Here is an 18551-nt window from a genome sequence, read left to right on the forward strand (position 1 = left end):
TCAGACAGTCCACTCCAGATCCTCTGGGAGGGGTGATTACTATGGAGTTGCACAAAAAGCAGAGAAGTGCATCTCCATGCACATAAAGGCATTTTCTGACAGCTATCCTTGTGGTTTCTACTGAAGGCTTAAAGGTAGAGGCTGGTGTGCCTGTGTGGGGTGAGTTATGTGGGGATTCATTCAGTTAAATGGTGTAATTTCTGTTTAGATTAGGAAATGTAATTTGTTCTTTCAGGAAAAAAAAAATCAATAGATGAGATTTAGAAGATAGTTTCCTTATTTTCAGGCTTTATTATAGCATTTTCTTATTGTATATTTCCTTTGCTAAATAATGATATATGTCATGCATTTCAGTTCTCTTTGAGTCTTACTTTGGAGGGCCTCTTACGGAATATCTTTGGAGTTTTTGTCTACTTCAAACATCCTTTATTAGAAGTGAAATAATTCTAATAATAGCTGAACATGGAGGACTTGGTAGAAGGAAAAATATTAAAGTTATTAAAATCGAGTAGGCAAACTCATCCAAATCCAGTAGAATTGTCACATCTGTCAGAGATGAACTCTTCACCATGTTAAATTGTCAAAATGCTGATGGTCTTTAAGGTTCAGAAATTCATCCCAAGATTTCAGTGCAAGTACAAGCTGTGTTATAGCAATGCTGTGACGAGTCATTATAGAGATGTCAGTAAAAAAAAAAAAAAAAAAAAAAAAAAAGTCTTTGTATAGAAGTGTATGAACAAAACTGTTTACAAGGGGATCATGAGAGGTGAACTATAGAAAAGGGACAACTTAGAAACCACCAAAATGTTTTGAGCTTGCTTATAATCCGTATTTCACGTTTGTGTATATTTTGGTTTAAATAAATACAGTTTAAACAGAATTTATTTGTGTCTTCACAACATAGTAGTTGTAACTAACAGAGATAATGAAATATTTAGAACACTATGCATTTTTGTTCAAGAACTCATACAAAGTACTGGTACAGATGACTGAAACCATTCATGCATCTGCATTAAAACCAAGTAATGGCTTGAGCTGGGAAGAGGAGGGAATTATATGCAGTATTTTTTGAAATTTTCTAAATATTTATTTGGGTACATCCAGTTGTCCCAAAGATTTCTGCTTCTTCCATATTATTTGAAATAATTGCATCCTTATGGACTATTATTTTTTTCATATTTATTTTCCTTATGATGCACTTTTGTCAGACTGCAGATGGTGTTTAACTTGCGGTGGTTTTATATCTCTATGTCCACAAATACAATTTTCTATACAGATGCAGTCCAAAATACTGATCTTTTATTAAAAAAAAAATAATCAGTAATTAATAAGTTAAATATCAGGATTATTTCAATCTCATTTTCTGTAATATAAGATTCCCATTATTACAACAGACTGTGTGTCCATCTATCTACTCGTATAGCTTGTCCAATGTCAGATGTCTCAGAATAAAAAAAATGTAGAAGTTAATGGATTAAGTCAAATTAGTGTTTCCTGGGTCTGGTGTCTTCCTAACCACAGCAATTAGTATAAGTCTTATACTTATGAAGCATGAGAATTTAGATTCCTCATAAATTTATATCTAACCTAGAATATCTTTGGATAATATAATCATACAATGCTGTATGTACGTGTAAAAGTACAGTAATTTTAAAGCTATTCTATGCTTGGCCTTCTCAATTCCTTAAACTTCAGGGATAGCATAGCATGCTTAGAATTAGAAAGGATTCTTTATCAATAGTTGTGTTTCATTTTGAATTTCTCCATATTCTAGTTTTGTGAGGGGAAAAAGTAGAGTACACACGTGACCTTCTCTGGTTGCCATGTTTTAATCTGTTGTACTGTCATGTGCTCTATCACCCTACCAAACCAATGAATCCTTCAATTTTCATTTCTTTTCTAAGCATTTTTTCCTTTAATTCCTTCTGTTTCCTTTCTGAGATGGGGAGACAAAACCAAAAAATTATCTTCTTACTCACTATCTCTTCATTTTTTCTAAAGTTCTATTTGTTAGTCTAAAGCTGATCATCTTCTTCATAAATGTACTGAAATTGCCATAATGATGTTACTAGTGATGCAGAGAATTGTTCTCCAAATGTTTATTTAACTGAAGTTGTACAAGTATGTGAATCAATTACGTATTTTAAGTGTGCATGGTACAGCAATTATCCATAGTGTCTTTTATTTCATATTGTCTAATTGCCTAGTAACACAGATGTCTGAACCTCTCAATCTTATTGTTTGCCTTTAGACTTTGTTATATCTTCCTACTAAAAAAAAAAAAAGCATCAATTTCTTGTTTTGATATAGAGTATGTAGACATTTTGTACAACCCATTCTTCTCTGGAGAGTTACTTATACAGTGTTTTACTGTCAGTTCATGCTTGGCAAGCATTTTTCAGCTCGAAAAATGGGAATATTGAGGCATAAATGGACAAGTGCTTACTTCTGAGAGTTGACTCAGTATGGCTTCATGGGGATGTGCAGACACATAGCAAATAGAAGGGTGGTATTCCACTCACTCCAATTGGTTGACTGTGGAAAACATCACTGTGTTTCCAGTAATATCCTTTTAGAGGGAGAGGTTTGTGGGTTTGCTTTCGTTTTGATTTCATTATGGAAGAAGTATTTTCTCTTCCTAATTAATCTCTAGACTCTTAACTGGTAAAGAATTGCAGACTAACTGAAGTTTAGAGGATTCACATAAAAGTTAATTTTACTTTCTGGGCTTGAAATATGATTCTGAATGGGAGCGTAGAAAATAGACATGCAGACAGAATTGTATGTATCAGCATGACTCAAGATATAAACATGTTCTACATATCAATGGTGGGTTAACTAAGTGGGTTAACTAAGATTTGAAGACTATTTGAAGAGTATAAAACCAGGGAGAAAAGTCTGTCTTCTGAACATGTTTCTTTCATTCAGACAAATCTCAAGGACTAAGGAGGCTGACATATCCACTAGAACTGCCTTCATGGTAGCCTTAGCCTGACCCAAAAACTGCACTCAGTTTTTGATGTAATTTTCAGTAAGAATCGCTAACAGGTATTCACTTGTGATTTTTAGATTTTTCGTTTCGTACCTGGCAATAAAAGATGTAAAATATGGAAATACAGACCAATTTGATAAGTGTGCACTTCTCAGATAAGTTTTTTTCTCTGAAATTTTTTTGTTGCATTGAGATGAAATGCATTTATTATGTAGTTCTTCCTGTAATAAATACTATGGAAGTAGAGCTGTAGATTATAGACAAATGCTTGAATACCATCTGTTAATATAATTCATTTTAAGCAAACATGTAACATGGTTGTGGAATCAATTGATGGTTTTATCATGAAAATCCATATTTGTGTAAATGGAAACTCTTCACAGAAATGTATCAGTTTTGCTGGTAGACCTGATGAGTAGTATTTTTGAGGTCCAGCAGGGATTTTCAGGAGAGGAGGAGGAAAGAGGGATGGTTGGTGTCAGTATTTAAGACAGTTATGGCATCTTGCGAGGAATGCATGCTCCAGCAAAACTCCTTATACTGCTGTCATCCTACCACTAAAAGCTGGCATTTTAAACCACTGGATACAGAACCAATCTTGGGCAGGGTCCTTAGCAATCTGTGGATACACTTCAAGGCCTAAACTGTACATTGAAATAGTCTTTACACATACTTCTATGATTTCATGAAGTTTTAATAAAAGTTTCCAGATTTTGATGCATTAATTCTTTTGGAACCACATGATAAGAGGAGAGAGCAGGAAAAGACAAACTTTGTCCAAAATTATTAATGCTGTTAGAGCCTTCACAGCAACGACAGAGGAAGGGAGCTTTCTAAAATAACTATTGAACATTCCCTGTGTGTTTCACTTGGGAGTAATTTCTGTGTCCAGGAAAGCAACAGCCCCATTCTGCCCTTGATTTCTGTCCTAACTTCTTACTCTGTTAATCACTGACAGCAGACAAAGAATAAATTTCTCATTCCTTGTCTTTGTATAAAGAGTGAGCTAGGGAGCAGATCTTAAATCTTTCCCAAGATTGCTTCGATAACAATATTACCATTACCCTGAAAAAAATCAACGGTTTCTCTCAATAATTCACTATACCAATTAAGATGTTTACTTTTGAGTATGCAATGTCCCTCTACTGTGAGGTCTTTTAGACTTACAGCACAACCTGGAATTCAAAAGACATAATTAAACATAAAGTTGTAAATTCAAAATCTATTTAGTAACTCAGTAATGACATATCTAGATAATTAGAGATTTTGATTCATAAAATGTGCATAAAGCCCCAGGAGGGATATGAGATGGGAAGTAAGGCCATCACTGCAGGGTAGTGAAGTTTCCTGTAGGGATGCTGGAATTAGAGAGCCACCCACTCTAGGGCATGGGACCAGGAGAGAATAGAGAAAGCAAAGATGTTTCTGAAGGGGGATGGTTGCACAAAAGGAAGAAATCCTCTTTTCTACTGAAATCATTTTGAAATCCCCTTGATGCTTCTTGAGTATTCTCTTTCTCCTCACATCTTACCAATCCAAGTATTCTATTATCATTTAGGATCGGCTGTTATTTCTGAGAAAGTGTGCATTTTTACCCCCTGAAATCTCACTAAAGTTTTGTTGGAGTCATGTGTTTGTAAACACTGAAAAGAGGGATATCTGTTTTCCTACTGGTGCATAAGTGTCATTTAGGTTAAGAAATAGACTTCCTGAAGGTTTTATTGCTAGCCATCATTAATGTACTTTGTTCCTTCTATTACATCCCGCTTGAACTTCTGCTGACTGGACTTTTCACATGGGTACAAAACAAATTGTGCCTGACATAAGATTTATCTGGATGAAGTGTTTTAAATTATTTCAGTGAGTCTAATGAACAAAATTTAATGGGTCACTTGAGGCTCTATTAAGTTGAGTACATCCAAACAAATTTGTTTTTCAGGGTTCAGATGTTTTTATAAAACTGTTGACACAAATTTACTAGGATTTTTGGCAAATTCTTTTACAAGAGAGCTGAGCTTTTCAATTGAAGGTAAAACCTTGGCAGATCTATTAAAAACTGGGTTTGTTTGCAGCAGATGACTGAACACTAACATTGAAGTTTTACAGAATATTCATGCAATAGGCATACCAAGATCTTTATTTTTTGGACAGATCATTTTTCTTACTTAAATCATTTTTCAGAAGATAAAATTGCACATAGGAATTGAATGCCTCATAATTTATGTAGATTGTACCAAAATAGGTTCTGAAAATCAAAAAGAACATTTTGTCTTCTGTTAAATCATCATGTCATAAACTTTTCATTTTTGTATTACACAACAGTGGGAGGCAACCTATTAAGTCTGTTTCTGACTATGCATGCTTGTACTACTCTGAGTTGTCCTGTTACATTTCAGGTTGTGTAAACTGTTGTTATTCCCTAAATCTTGGGAGCATTTTGCACAAATCTTTATCATTTCCATCACAAAGAGTAAAAAATTATGGGCCAGCTCTAGTGTCAGTGCCAATTTAGACGAGTTCTTAGTTCCAGGTAGGCTGTTTGGTTGTACCAGCACCAAGTCTGTCTTAGTCCGAGACTTAGGAGTATAGGAAGATTTTTTCATCCATAATAATCTTTAAAAACTCCAGTTTTCTTTGTCAGTATGGATCCATCACTTTTATAAATATCATGTGACTGTAGAAGAAAATCAGTCAGTGTAGCTTGTTTCTGCTAGACTGGAGCATCAGTTGTTACAGAAAGGTTCTGGTTAGGTTTACAGCATTACACACAACATAATTAGGTTGATGGTCTCCTTCTGGCAGTGTGAGCCTTTACAGTGTTGCACACTGAATCTTTGCCAGAGAGCTTATCTAGTTCCAGGTACCAGTATAGGCACAGTTAAAGCACATTTATAAAATAAATCATGACTATATGATATCACATAATCTCAGTGTTGAGTATTTACAATTGTTGCTACATATGAATGCTTTAAATATGTTTGAAAATAATTTCATGTTTCAAATGTATTCTTATGGCATTTAATTTTTTATCAAGAAAAAGTTTAAAGGAGAGGACAGAGTTCAGAGTGATGCAGAAAAATGCATTAAAGGAGTCTCTCCAGAAGGAATTGTATAAAAAAACTGCATCATTAGGAACTCCTTATTTTCCTTTTGCCTCTAAGAGGTATAATGTTTTGTTGTTTTTTCCTCTTGAAGCAGTTCAAAATTTAATACCATCCCAAACTGTTATGCTTCCTAGCAGCCAATGTAGTAAGGACAATATTTGATGAGCTTCAGTAAGCATGCTATTTTAGTCTCTCTGAATGCTTAGTTTCTGATAAATTGAAGTGGCCTAGGAAAAAAAAAAATAATCAGAAGAGGAGGTCAGTTAAAATTCACCATGGTACTCTTTGACCTGAGAAATGAGTCCATAACTCTTCACCTTTTGATGAATTTGGTTGTTACGAGACTGACTTATAACAAATATTTTGTTTATGTAGACAATAATAGTGTATTTCCAAAATCCTTTAAATGACCATTAACCTGATCTGGAAAAGGTGCTTCGAAGGTGAAAAAAATTATATTAACATGTAGTGGAAGGAAGGTTTTCTTTGTTCAAAGTTAAATTCACTTCCATTGGCAATCAATATTTTTGTCCCTGAAGTAATTTCTGTACTAAATTCCATTGTGATTGGTATTCATTTTGAGCCAAGGCACCCACTTTCCTTCAACATTTTACAATCTCATTGTGGCTTTAACCCTCTTTAAAGGAAAATACTTTAAAGACTTCAGCAAGAGCAAGATGTTGCAGGGACACAAGAGGAATCTCATGAAGAAGGAATTAGCACTTCTGAATTAGAGTTGATAATGGGTACAGACTGAATTTTTATTTCTCAAAACTTAAAAAGTAGAAACTTAGAAAACTTAGAAAGTAATAATTCATACACTGAAAGCCATTTGGTAAGCCCAAAGATAGCAGACTTCTTGTTGTTGCTGCCAAATGGGACTGCAAAATGAAGTTTACAGCCTTAGATTGCAGGTACATATGATGGTCTTGGATAAGCATGAACTGCACACAGAGCACAGTTAAAGTAGGGAAGTTATTAATAAGTACTTTGCTCTGGGACCCTTTTGTTACTTGTGGTTACTACCTGATGCTGTTTACAGTGATCCATCTTGCCTTGAGCTCCATGTTGCCATGTATAGATTATTTCAAACCACCACAGCATCCTACTTAACACTAGCAGTCTTTACCACATACTGCATATCTGAAGAAGCAGAGGAACTTTGCAGTATTGATCTTACTTTATCTTAGTCCACATTTTGGGGTTTTGCTTTTTTTTTTTTCGTTTGTTTGTTTTCTAGGAAAAATATTTTCTTGTTAAGTAAACCTGTGTCCTGTGGCCCTTGTCTTTCTATATATAATATGGATCTGTATGTCACACTCTGAACTTGGCCCTGCTGTGCCAACTAAAAGTGTTTCCTATCTTCTGAAACACTAAAGCTAGTCAGCCTTTCATGCTGTAGTAAATAATTGCCTATACATGACAGAAAAGTAGATGTTTTTTCTCTGTTCTTGTTGAACACTATATATGCTTGGAAAATCTTATTTCTATGCAATGAAATCTTTATTGTATTTTTCCGTGTGTTTTATTTGCTTCTGGTTTCACCATTGCCTAAAAGATATCTTTAAAAAAAACAGCCTCTCAGTGGCTATTAGTTTGCATGCCTACATCTGCAGTATTTTGCATTGCTACAATGAATTTTTGTCCATTGCTGGCTCCTCATGAAAGCAGGGTGAACAAATGAAAAACTATACACACAGAAGATGCTGAAAGATGTTTTTACACTTGGGCAGATAATGAAGTATCTACTATCAGCCAGTTTTTTCTCCCTCTCTGCCATTTTGAAAATTAATCTCAGGAGGAAAATCACTCTTCTGATCTGTACATACTGTTAAAATTAAGTTTCAAAAGAAGTGAATCAGCATTTTTGGCTCTGAGATGTTATTTCTCCAATAAGAGTGCAATTATGGAAAAAAATTCCAATTATTTGAAGAGTAAGGAGAAATAAAACACAGTCTGCTTTTTATTTTGTTTTATTTTATTATTTTATTAGGCAGTGTTATTTATTATTTATAGTTCTTTCTATTACTTCAGTGGCTTATACTGGTAAAATGTCAGGGAACAACTCAGCTACTTTTATGGGTAGTGTACTGTTCCTGCAACGTAGGCAAAAAATATTATATTTTTCCATCAGATATTTTGGATGATATGTGTAAGCAAAGATATGTCTGGTGAATCTTATTTTCCACTTTATTTTGGTCAAGGTAAAGTTGAAAGATGAAGCATTATAAAATGTAATGAATGTAATGCCAGATGGTGAGGTACAAAATCGTGCCTAATCTGTGGTCTGAAAGGTGAATGCTAACAGTTCTGGAAGGCTGGAAAGCTCATGTAGTTGGAAATAGGTTTTGGAAATAGGAGTGTTTTACTTTTAGGTCACCAATTCACAGCTGATACAGCTGGGTAATAACTGAAAGCTACTTTCATGTTGTACAAGCGTGTTGTCTTATTAAAATCGTATTCTCATGCTATAAATAGACACCTCACAATCTAGCCTTCAGATAGCAATAAATAGCAACATCCTTTCATGCAAGAGTTTGGACAGGAGTGGGCCAAATGACCTTTACTTCTAAAAGGTTCTAGCAAAAATGGGTTAAATGGAAGGAGTAAAACAGGGGGAAAAAAATCTCCTTGGGGAAAGCAAGCTGATTAGTTTGTAGACGCAACTTCAACTCAAGAATTGTTTCTCCTCTCCTGAGAATGCTTGTATATATTTCCTTCAGGTCTGAATGGTTTCCATTTACCTTGGAAGATAGTTAAGCAACTTCATCTACAAAGAGTCGCCAATAAAATATTTGCAAAATAACTAGCAATAAAAAGAACCTGTTCTAAACAAACTGCAAACATTTATGGAAGGTCTGCATTCCAGCTGGCAGACAGGCATGAATTGTTATTCTGAACACTGGTCCTATAACTTCACAAACCCCAGCTTTGTGCACTTGACCAAGAATTATATTTAGGGTGACAAGAAATGGCTATTAAACCATCTAGTGCATAGCTTTATGTGAAATGTTTTACGTCACTACTTATTTAAAAAAAAAAAAAGTGTCTACCTATGAAGAGTGCCATTTTTATAGCATTAAAAACAAACAAACAAACAAAAAAAAACACCACATAAAATGAGAATGGCCTATGCAGCTGGTGATTTTTCTTATGGTTTTAGTACCTGTCCTTTTTCTGTGGTGTAATAGTGTTGGTCAGGAATCTTCCCAAAAGAAGCATTTCCAAGTGTTGGCTTGATTGGTTTTTTGTTTGTTTGGGCTTGGGGGAATTGGTTATGTTGTTTTTTAAACCCATAAGTACATATCATGATCTATAGAAACATAACATAGTACGTAACAGTGACTTTATTTCTATTCCTTTCTACACCTTTCTAGGTAACATCTATCAAGGAATTATTAAACAGGTAATAAATTTACAGTCATGCATAAAAATAAAGACAAATGTGATGTAGACAGAGTTATGTGGTTTCTGGTCTAAAAGAAAGTACCTTATTTATAATGGAAGACATGAGAAAAATACTGTAGTCTATATAATTGTGCATATATATATATTTAGGATGTGTATATTTTTTGTATATTTTCTTTCATTCTCAGTAGATTTTGGGGCTTGATTTCTGTGTTTGCCTGACCAGAATAAAAAAAAAAAAAAAAAAAAAATCAAATATCTTGCACTTCTACACTAGAATTAAATGATATGCTCACTAGAATTAAAAGGCTCAAATTTTATGGTACAGGTAAAACTTAGAAGTAAACCAAATATTCTCATGAAAATTAGACCTACATATTTCTAATTAGCAGGAGAGGTGAGGCTCCAAGCCTTTTGGCATAAGCTGCAGTAGAGAAATAATTTAGAGTATACATGAATAGAAGTTTTAATGAATAGAAATAGAAACTATGTGAAAATAAAAGCGTTGTTTGACTTGAAATATGTACAAGCCTAAAGCATTAAAAGTCCTATACTGTGAATAGAAGTCTCAACCACCACAGGCTGGGTTTCATCTCAAGTTACTTTCGAGCTATTAGTTGTAGTTAACCTTCAAAATATTAGTTATATTTCTAATAGTGAACTAAGCTGAAAATTTATTATTTTACTCAAAACAGTTTCCTTCATCTTATTACCAAGTTAGTGGTTAAGGTCCATGCCAATGCTTATAAGCCTGAATTAACAACAGTTTTTATCAGATTAAGAGAGAGCACAGAAAAACTGGGTACTTAGACTGCTTCAAAGTAGTTTAAACGATTTTTTTTCTGTTTTTGCAGTTGTTTTTTTTCCAAAGGTCATATCTGACATACAGAGCTTCAGTTTAAATTTCACATCGAACTAAAATTAATTAGATCAGAACTTTGATAGCAGACACTTCACTGGTCAAGGCAATTTAGTATTAGCAATTGAAAAAAAAATGCTTAGGTATATTTGACCTTGTAAAATTCTACAGTAAATATTGCTTACAAGTAAGAGTTACAATTATTTACTGTATATGAATTATAAAAAAGAATGAACCGACCAAGTGGTATTTGTCAAATAATTAACAGTTAAAAAGATTAACAAACATTGAATTAAAAATTAAAATGAATAATTAATAATTAAAAGGAATTCCTCAGAGCTGGAAATAGTTGTAGGCTGCAAGGATATGAAGGAAAAGCAGTCAGATATGTTTGCCCTGATTTTACTTTGTCATAAGTACCCTTCAGCTGTGCTGAAAACAGGCTGGGGAACCAGATGGGCTCTTGATTGGGACCACTATTGTTTGTCTTCTATTTTAAGAAGGAACATTTTTGCATTTTATTTCATTTTTTTTCCTGCCTTAAATACTTACACCCTCCCAGCACTCCTCATACTACGAAATTTTATTTTGGAATAATGTTTGGGTGTTCTGCTGCATTAAAATCTGTGCCTAGTAAAGGAACATGATAGTTAAAACTGCCATGTCAGAAAGGCATGAAAGCTCATTCAAATGAAAAGGGAGCTATGGCCAAATAGCCAAATGATTTATGGGTGCCAGAAACCACCTATTTACCTATATCTGATATAATAGTTCAACAGTTTTTTCTAAATGTTTATTTTAGTCACATGAAGTTTGATTTGACAGTTGAAAAAATGGTTAAAAAAATAAAAAATAAAAACCAGACTGGATGAGTGACAAAAACAAACAAAACAAAAAAACACCAAAACAACCCACACCACATTACCATGTTTCAGAATGGATTTGTTAATATTTAGTGACTATACTTTCACATTTCTCTGTGTAATATGAGTAAATGTAATAAATCAGTTTCCTAATTCCTCATGTCTAGGGGGAAATGTCCCACTGAAGAATTGTCATCAGTATGAATTCCATATGAAAAACAGAAGATCTGATTTTCCAGTATTTAATACCCAGTGAGCTAAATAATCATTAACTGGTGTTAACGTGGACAACTTAGATCAACTTTTCCCGTGTCGTCTTATACTTCATGACTTTCTTTCTAAAAATTTATACTTCTAGTGAATTAAACTTATTTCCACTTTCACTTAACCACAGGAGTTACCTAAGGATTTAACTGGAAGATAGACTGGAACTGAAATTTCAGCTTCCCCTGGGATCTGAAACTAATCCTAAAATAAAATTTATTTTTTTTCCAAGCAGCGTTTCAGAATGCTGTTAGGGATGGCAACTTAGGAAGGTGGTACTTAAAATTTTGCAGCTTGTTATGGGCCATGTGTCGAAAGCTTCCATCCACTCCTATTATATACTTTTTCAAAGTCCAAGTTGCTCGCAGTAAAGAAAAAAAGCGTGCTTGTTTTCAAATGCGTTTAATAGGTTGAAAACTGAAGAGCAAAAAAATTTGTTTTTAGTCTAACTTCAGGGATCTAAAGTGACTCCCAGTTTTCTCCATCCACCTAAAAAGGTATCCCACACAATAAGCTCAGTAGTAGATCTTTATGCAATAGTTAAGAAAGATGAATCCTATCCAGGAAGCTCTAAATTCATTTTCTTCTAAAACAAATGGAAAACAAACAATAACAAAAGTGACATAGAAATCGAGTCACTAGCATTGGCAGTGGCTTATCTATTTCAAGTACTCTGGTGTGGACTTCACAAGCCTGGCGAAGGATGAGTGCCATTGTTTGGTGGTGTTGGTTACCTGCTACAGCACCACCACTGCACGTAGTTCTGCATTCTGCCTGACTGCAGTCAGGTCTGGCACCTTCTTCCTTGGTTCATTTGGGATCAAAACTGTTTGACTGGGAAATACTCAAATGGAGCCTTCTGTCATCTGCATGGTTAACTGGGGTGAAAGGTATGTTTATGATAGTCCTGACAGCATGGATATTGAAGCATAAATAACTATTTTCCACTTTGGTATTAAAACACACTGTTTAGAAAGGTGACTTCTTAATACCACTAAAAACTTGTTTACTTCAGAATTACTTCAGAAAGCTGTTACTTTTTTAGTTATGGATTGCTTGGCATATTTACAGGTGTTGTAGAGCTGTATATCATAAAATTGTTTACAAATGAATGCTCAGAAATACTTTTGTTTAGAAATTTATTATGGACTACTAATAAGTATGGACTACTAATAAGTAAGGATAGTGTTACTTTAACTTTGTGCAAAGCTATACTTTTGTCTTCACTATCTTTTACTGCTTCCCATGTGACATTTTCATGGTTGTTTTCTGAAAGTTTCCTTAAAAATTAAGTTTTAAATCAAACCAGTTTGTGTGCGTTTTGCTGTGCATTGTCACTACTAAGCAGGGTGGTGAAACCTCAGATAACATTCCAAAAAATGTGTATTCCTGTAGCAGAGAAAGAAGCTGATACACAGTGAAGCATGAATATCCCTTCTTTGAAGGTGCAGTAGAGAATGTGACAGTAATTGTAAAGCAGGAAGAGAAATCTCTATGATCTATTGTATTATACTGCTAACACTGGGAAGTCATTACCTGTTGTCACCTGCCTACTGTCCCCCAACCTATCATTAATTCTGTTGCAATCTGAAATTTTTATTGCCTGGTAGCATATAATTGAGATACAGCATGTGCGTATGTTTAGACATGATGCCCCCTGCAGCAAGGTCCTCCCTCTTGGTGTTGTGTTGTAGAAGGTGGAGCAGAACATCTGAGAGGAATTCTTGATTATTCTTCACATCCTAAAAACCTGAACATCTCTGCTTTAAAGGTTTCAAAACTTCCCAAAGCTGTGTAAGTTTTATTATATAGAGGTCTGAAACAAAACTGCTATCACATTCCTGTCCAGAATAGGACAAGCATTGAGTTTTTTTCCTCTGTAAATAAGTATTTTAATTTTGCCTCTGGTCTTAAGATAGCTTCTTCTTTCCAGAGTTACCTGAATAAGATGTTGATAAAGACTGTTGATAAAGACTTTTCTAATGGTTGTACTATTATCTGCCTAGATATTATGATGATATTAAAACGTGTGTATAATTCACTAGTGTGTACTGGGTCGGGCTGGGATGTTAACTTTCCCTGCAGCAGCCCATACAGTGCTGTGCTCTGCACGCGTAGCTAAAACAGCAATGGTATCACACCAGTGTTGTGTCTGCTGCTGAGCAGTGCTGGCACAGCATCAGGACTCTCTCTAACCCCCCTAGGGGTGGGCAAAGATGTGAGAAAAGAAACATCACCACGGCAGCTGACCTAAACCAACCAAAGGGATATTCCATACCATATGACGTCACACTCAGCAATAAAAGGTGGAAAAAGGAGGAAGAGGGGAGGGGTGGGCTCTCGTTGTGAAAATGTCTGTCCTCCTCCTGAACACCGGCTACGTGTGTTGAGGCCCTGCTTCAAGGACGTGGTCGAGCATCGCTCATTTGTGGGAAGTAGACAGTAATTTCTTTCCTCTGCACTTCCACATAGCCTTTACTTGTTTTGTTTAGTTTTCCCTTTCCCCCCCTTTCCCCCTCCCTGTTGTGGTTTAGCCCGGCTGGCAGTCAAACACCACACAGCCGTTCGCTCACCCTCCCCCCTCCCTCTCTGGGATGGGGGAGAGAAACGGGAAAGTGAAGTCTGTGAGTTGAGATAAAGACAGTTTATTAAGACAGGGAAAATAATAACGATAATAATAATAATAATAGTATTAATAGTAATAATGTGTACGAAATAAGCGATGCACAATGCAATTGCTCACCACCCGTTGACCGATGCCCAGCCTATCCCCGAGCAGCCGGCCCCCCCTCCACCCCGGCTAGCCACCCCTATATATTGTTCAGCATGACGTCAGATGGTATGGAATACCCCTTTGGCCAGTTTGGGTCAGCTGTCCTGGGTCTGTCCCGTCCCAGCTCCTGCTGCATCCCTAGCCTGCTCGCTAGCAGGACAGAGAGAGGCTGAAAAGTCCTTGGCTTGGTGTAAGCACTGCTCTACAATTAAAACATCAGCATGTTATCAGCGCTCTTCTCATTCTAATCCAAAACATAGCACCCTGCCAGCTACTAGGAGGAAAATTAACTCTGTCCTAACTGAAACCAGGACACTCCCTTTTCCCCTTTCCTTTTTTTCCCCTTTAGTTAAACTGTTAATTGTTTAGTTAAATTGTTTAGTTAAATTGTTTAATTAATAATAATATTTCCTTAATAATTATTTTTTTTTTCTTCCCTTCAATTAAATCATTCTTATCTCAACCCGTGAGTTGTTCTTTCCTTTACTTCTTCCCCTCCTCATCTAAGGAGGGGGAGTGAGAGAGCGGTTGTGGTGTTCAGCTGCCTAGCACGGTAAAACCACCGCATAGTGCAACACTGTAATTCGGTAAAACAAATCCAATGATTCTTGCTGTCAGAAAACTGCAATAAATGCAGATTAACATGTGCACTGAGGCTGAAGCCTTTTCATGGAAAAAAATTCTCCTTCCTGCTCCAATTAAATGGACCTCTCTCAATAAACGTTTTGATAAGGAGAGGCAGAACAGAGTACTTGCCCTGCTATTACGCGCTTTAGGTGAAGCAAGTCAAATTGGTACAAGTATTACATTTTTTCTCATTTTATAGGACTGTTTGACAACTAATTGTCTTTCCACAGGAAAGATAATATTGCATTAATTTTCTCTTCAGATCTCAAATGCTGAAAAGGTGCCTCAAGTAAAACATACTTATTTGAATGCATACATCTGGTAGCGTTCCTCTAACAAAGCAAAGCCAAATGTCACATATTTTATGTAGTGATGTTGTAGCTATGATGGTCTAAGGACAATAAGCTGGCTAGTGTAGTTTGAAATGTTTGAACCTGTTTGGGATCCACTACATAGGCTGGAAATTGAAGCACCAGTAATGAATCATAAAACATGAAACAGACATAATGAAACAGAAAATTTTCCAGGCTTCTGCTAAGCTTATCTTTCCAGTCAGTTTTCTGTAAGCTGCTATGTCCTCTTGTAAATTACTTTTTTTTAGGGTGAGGAAGAGCTTCATCAGTGCAAATTGGTACAAGCAAACAATGATTTTAATCAAAAATTACATATATTTTTTGTCCGTAGAAATACAAGATTCTGTGTGGTGGCTCAATTGCAGTGAAGAATTGCCAGAAATGGTTAACAGAAAACAGCCATGAATTGGATTTTTGGTGAGTAAATGATCTCTTTTTTTCTTTTTAATAGGTACAGCAAAAAATTGTTGTATCTTTTCAGCATGCTTGGTATTCAAGAACTATAGCAATGTAGACAGTGCAGGAACGTGAATGGAAAATGCAACTGTACTATGTGCATAAACTCCATAAACGCTCTTTTGTGAGAAATTGAAAGGACATGAAATGTTTCTGGTACTCTTGTTAGACGTACTAATGAAAGGTAATTGTCCCATTCCCACCTAATGTTCTTGCAAGAATTTTGGGGGAAGAAATGTTTTAAACTAAACACTTTTTTTTTTTTTCTTTTTCAGAAAATGAGGGATTGCAAGAATGTTTTCTGAGAGTTGGGTACAAAACAAGTGTTTTTGAAAAGTTATCTGCCTACTCATAGCCATGGTCTTATGTCCTGCTGTTGTGCTAAATTGAGAAATCAATCAAGCAGGGTTTTGAAACCACTGTGTTGCATAGAGGTCAAAACAGGGCGATATGAAGTACCTAGAAAATACAAATGGAGTCACTGAGGCTTTCTAACTCTGGCTTTCTAACAATTCATTTTCTTTCTTTATTATTATATTTGGACTGTTTTTTGGGGTGTTTGTAGAACAGTGTTCAAGTTCAGTTAGATTGCTTCTTATGGTGATGCTGCAGGAACCTCCATTTAAGAGGATGTCAAAGCTGTCTCTGACATCCAAAACCAACAGTCCAAAGAGAAAAATTCTTAATATTCTATAAAATGGGGAAATATGCACAGAAAAGTATTTGGGGCTACATTTTCAAACAGCTTTAGAGAAGCTGAGATCTTGGAAAGAAATGACTATTATGTTACTGGAGCTGCTAACCACATGCAAAATATAGCCACCTTGGTAAATTTTTAGAAGTGGCAAGTATAGCACAAAGTAATCAGTGTTGACTAAATCTGAAAGAAATAACATATAGTTTGTCTTAATTTCTGCTTAGAAGACTTCAGAATCCACTCATAACAAAATCAAAATGTATTACAAACAAGTGCAAATAGTTACAAAATACCTACATTTATGAAGGCATTATACATAAACTCTTTTTCAGTAAAAAAAAAAAAAAAAAAAAAAGTTCTGCTTTGGCTGAATAAGTCCTTATGTGTAACTTTTTTTTTTTTTTTTTAATCGCCGTGGTGGGTTTACATTTTCAGTAGCAACTGCTTCAATGGCTTGAAAGATGTGGCCTAAATGGGAATGAATTTTTACAAATAGTTTGAAACAGAGGTTCTCAAAATATCACAGATGCTGAGCTGCTGATTTATTGAACAGCTTAGGAAGAGCAATGGTGTAATCGGCACTGTCTTTTATCCTGTTTTCTTTGATCCATTCTCACTGGAGTGATTGACTGCTTGCCATTTTCAAGCAAGATGCAACCCCTGAAATTGCACAAGCAAGGCTTTTAGTTAAGTTCAGCATGAATTGAAACTGAGGGAGGATGCATAATGGAACAAGGTCCATTTGGGATTGCAGGAGAACTGGCAAGCTGCCCTGCTTGATTATGTTTAAGCCTCCTTTTAAAGAGTGACACCTGATTGCTCTTCAGAACTGTCAGTTTGGAATCTCCTTTGGGACTCTGAGGAGATCACAAATACTTTTCATGAAGGATAGAAATTATAAAAATTTAAAATGGTATTTTCTTCAATTACAGTATTTGTCTTGTTATAATTTTTAGTTTAGCTCATGATAAGCTAAAATATGAAGAATGAAACTGCTAACTTGCTGAAAATTTATTCTAGTTATTGTTTCTGCTCTTTACCACGTCTGTCATGCATTCGTTTTTTGCTAGGAGATGCTGAGTTGAAAAAAAATTCAAAAACAAAACTAAAGAAAAAAGAATTTTGTTGAAAGATTGTTGAAAATCGTTGAAGAACAATAAGAATTTTGTTGAAAGATTGTTGAAAATTGTTGAAGAACAATTACATCATATTTTCATAAAATGTCTTATTTTCAAGAACATGAGATTTTGAAAGAGAAAGTTTTAAAGGCTTAGAAGTGAAATTGAGAACAGTAGGGAAAATCAGCAACTTCTTCAGAGGTTATGAAATTCTCTATGTTTCCCAGCAAAGGAATTTTAAAGTAATTAAATGGTTATTTACAGTGAATATAACTCTTGACAGTTTTAGGCTTCCTTGGTGTTTTTGGTGTTTTTGCTTTTTTTTTTTTTTTTTTTTTTTTTTTTTTTTTTTTTTTTTAATTCTGTATTTACGAGGACAGAAAAGGCTAAATAGAATACTGTGAAGGGGAAAAGTAAAATATCTCTGACTTGCAGATTTTAGAAAATGGGCACTGTCTGAAGTTTCTCAGGGCTGGAGTGTTTCAATAAGTTCTAGGGCCACTGGCAATAACGTAAAATGTGGATGATGAATTTGTTTGTCAGGCTATTTATGCAATTTATGGCTTGGACATAGCTTCTAACAACATATGTATTTCCATATAATGTAGAACATTCAGTGGTCAACAGGACAAATCACTTGAGTACTGAGCGTATAAAACACTGTGCTTGGAATCACTATTTAAGAATACATATGGATGCTGCTAAGCTATGGTAGAGCATTTGGAATTCTTGAATATATTCTTGTCCTTTTTCTTCCCTAGAATCACTAGTTATTGAAGATGTGTTTTATGTATACAATCAGAATAATATACAAGAGGTGCTGTAAAGATATCAGAAGATAGTTTCAGTTGGAACCGATAAAATTGTAGTTTTATGGGGCTGTTGAATGGACGTAGAAAATTTTAGTATACACAGACTCACAAGACACATATACACAGTGGTACAGAATGCTAAACTATACAGTAGAATATATTCTACAGGGTTTTGCTGTTCTTGTTACTGCCTTACACATTTTCCAAATACATTTATTCTTCTAT

The 18551-nt window shown here is 35.1% G+C and overlaps 1 long non-coding RNA gene across 2 annotated transcripts in view; it reads left to right on the plus strand.

Moving 5' to 3' along the window:
- LOC121072597 overlaps positions 1–17250 on the plus strand; it is a 144338-nt gene extending 127088 nt beyond the window's left edge. For both annotated transcript variants that reach the window (XR_005821335.1, XR_005821336.1), the window contains 2 exons: positions 15575–15660; positions 15975–17250. This is a non-coding gene — a long non-coding RNA (uncharacterized LOC121072597). The remainder of the gene's footprint in view (positions 1–15574; positions 15661–15974) is intronic.
- Positions 17251–18551: the final 1301 nt, after the last annotated feature.

The sequence above is a fragment of the Cygnus olor genome, chromosome 6 (genome assembly GCF_009769625.2).
Source record: "Cygnus olor isolate bCygOlo1 chromosome 6, bCygOlo1.pri.v2, whole genome shotgun sequence".
NCBI classification, from domain to species: domain Eukaryota; kingdom Metazoa; phylum Chordata; class Aves; order Anseriformes; family Anatidae; genus Cygnus; species Cygnus olor.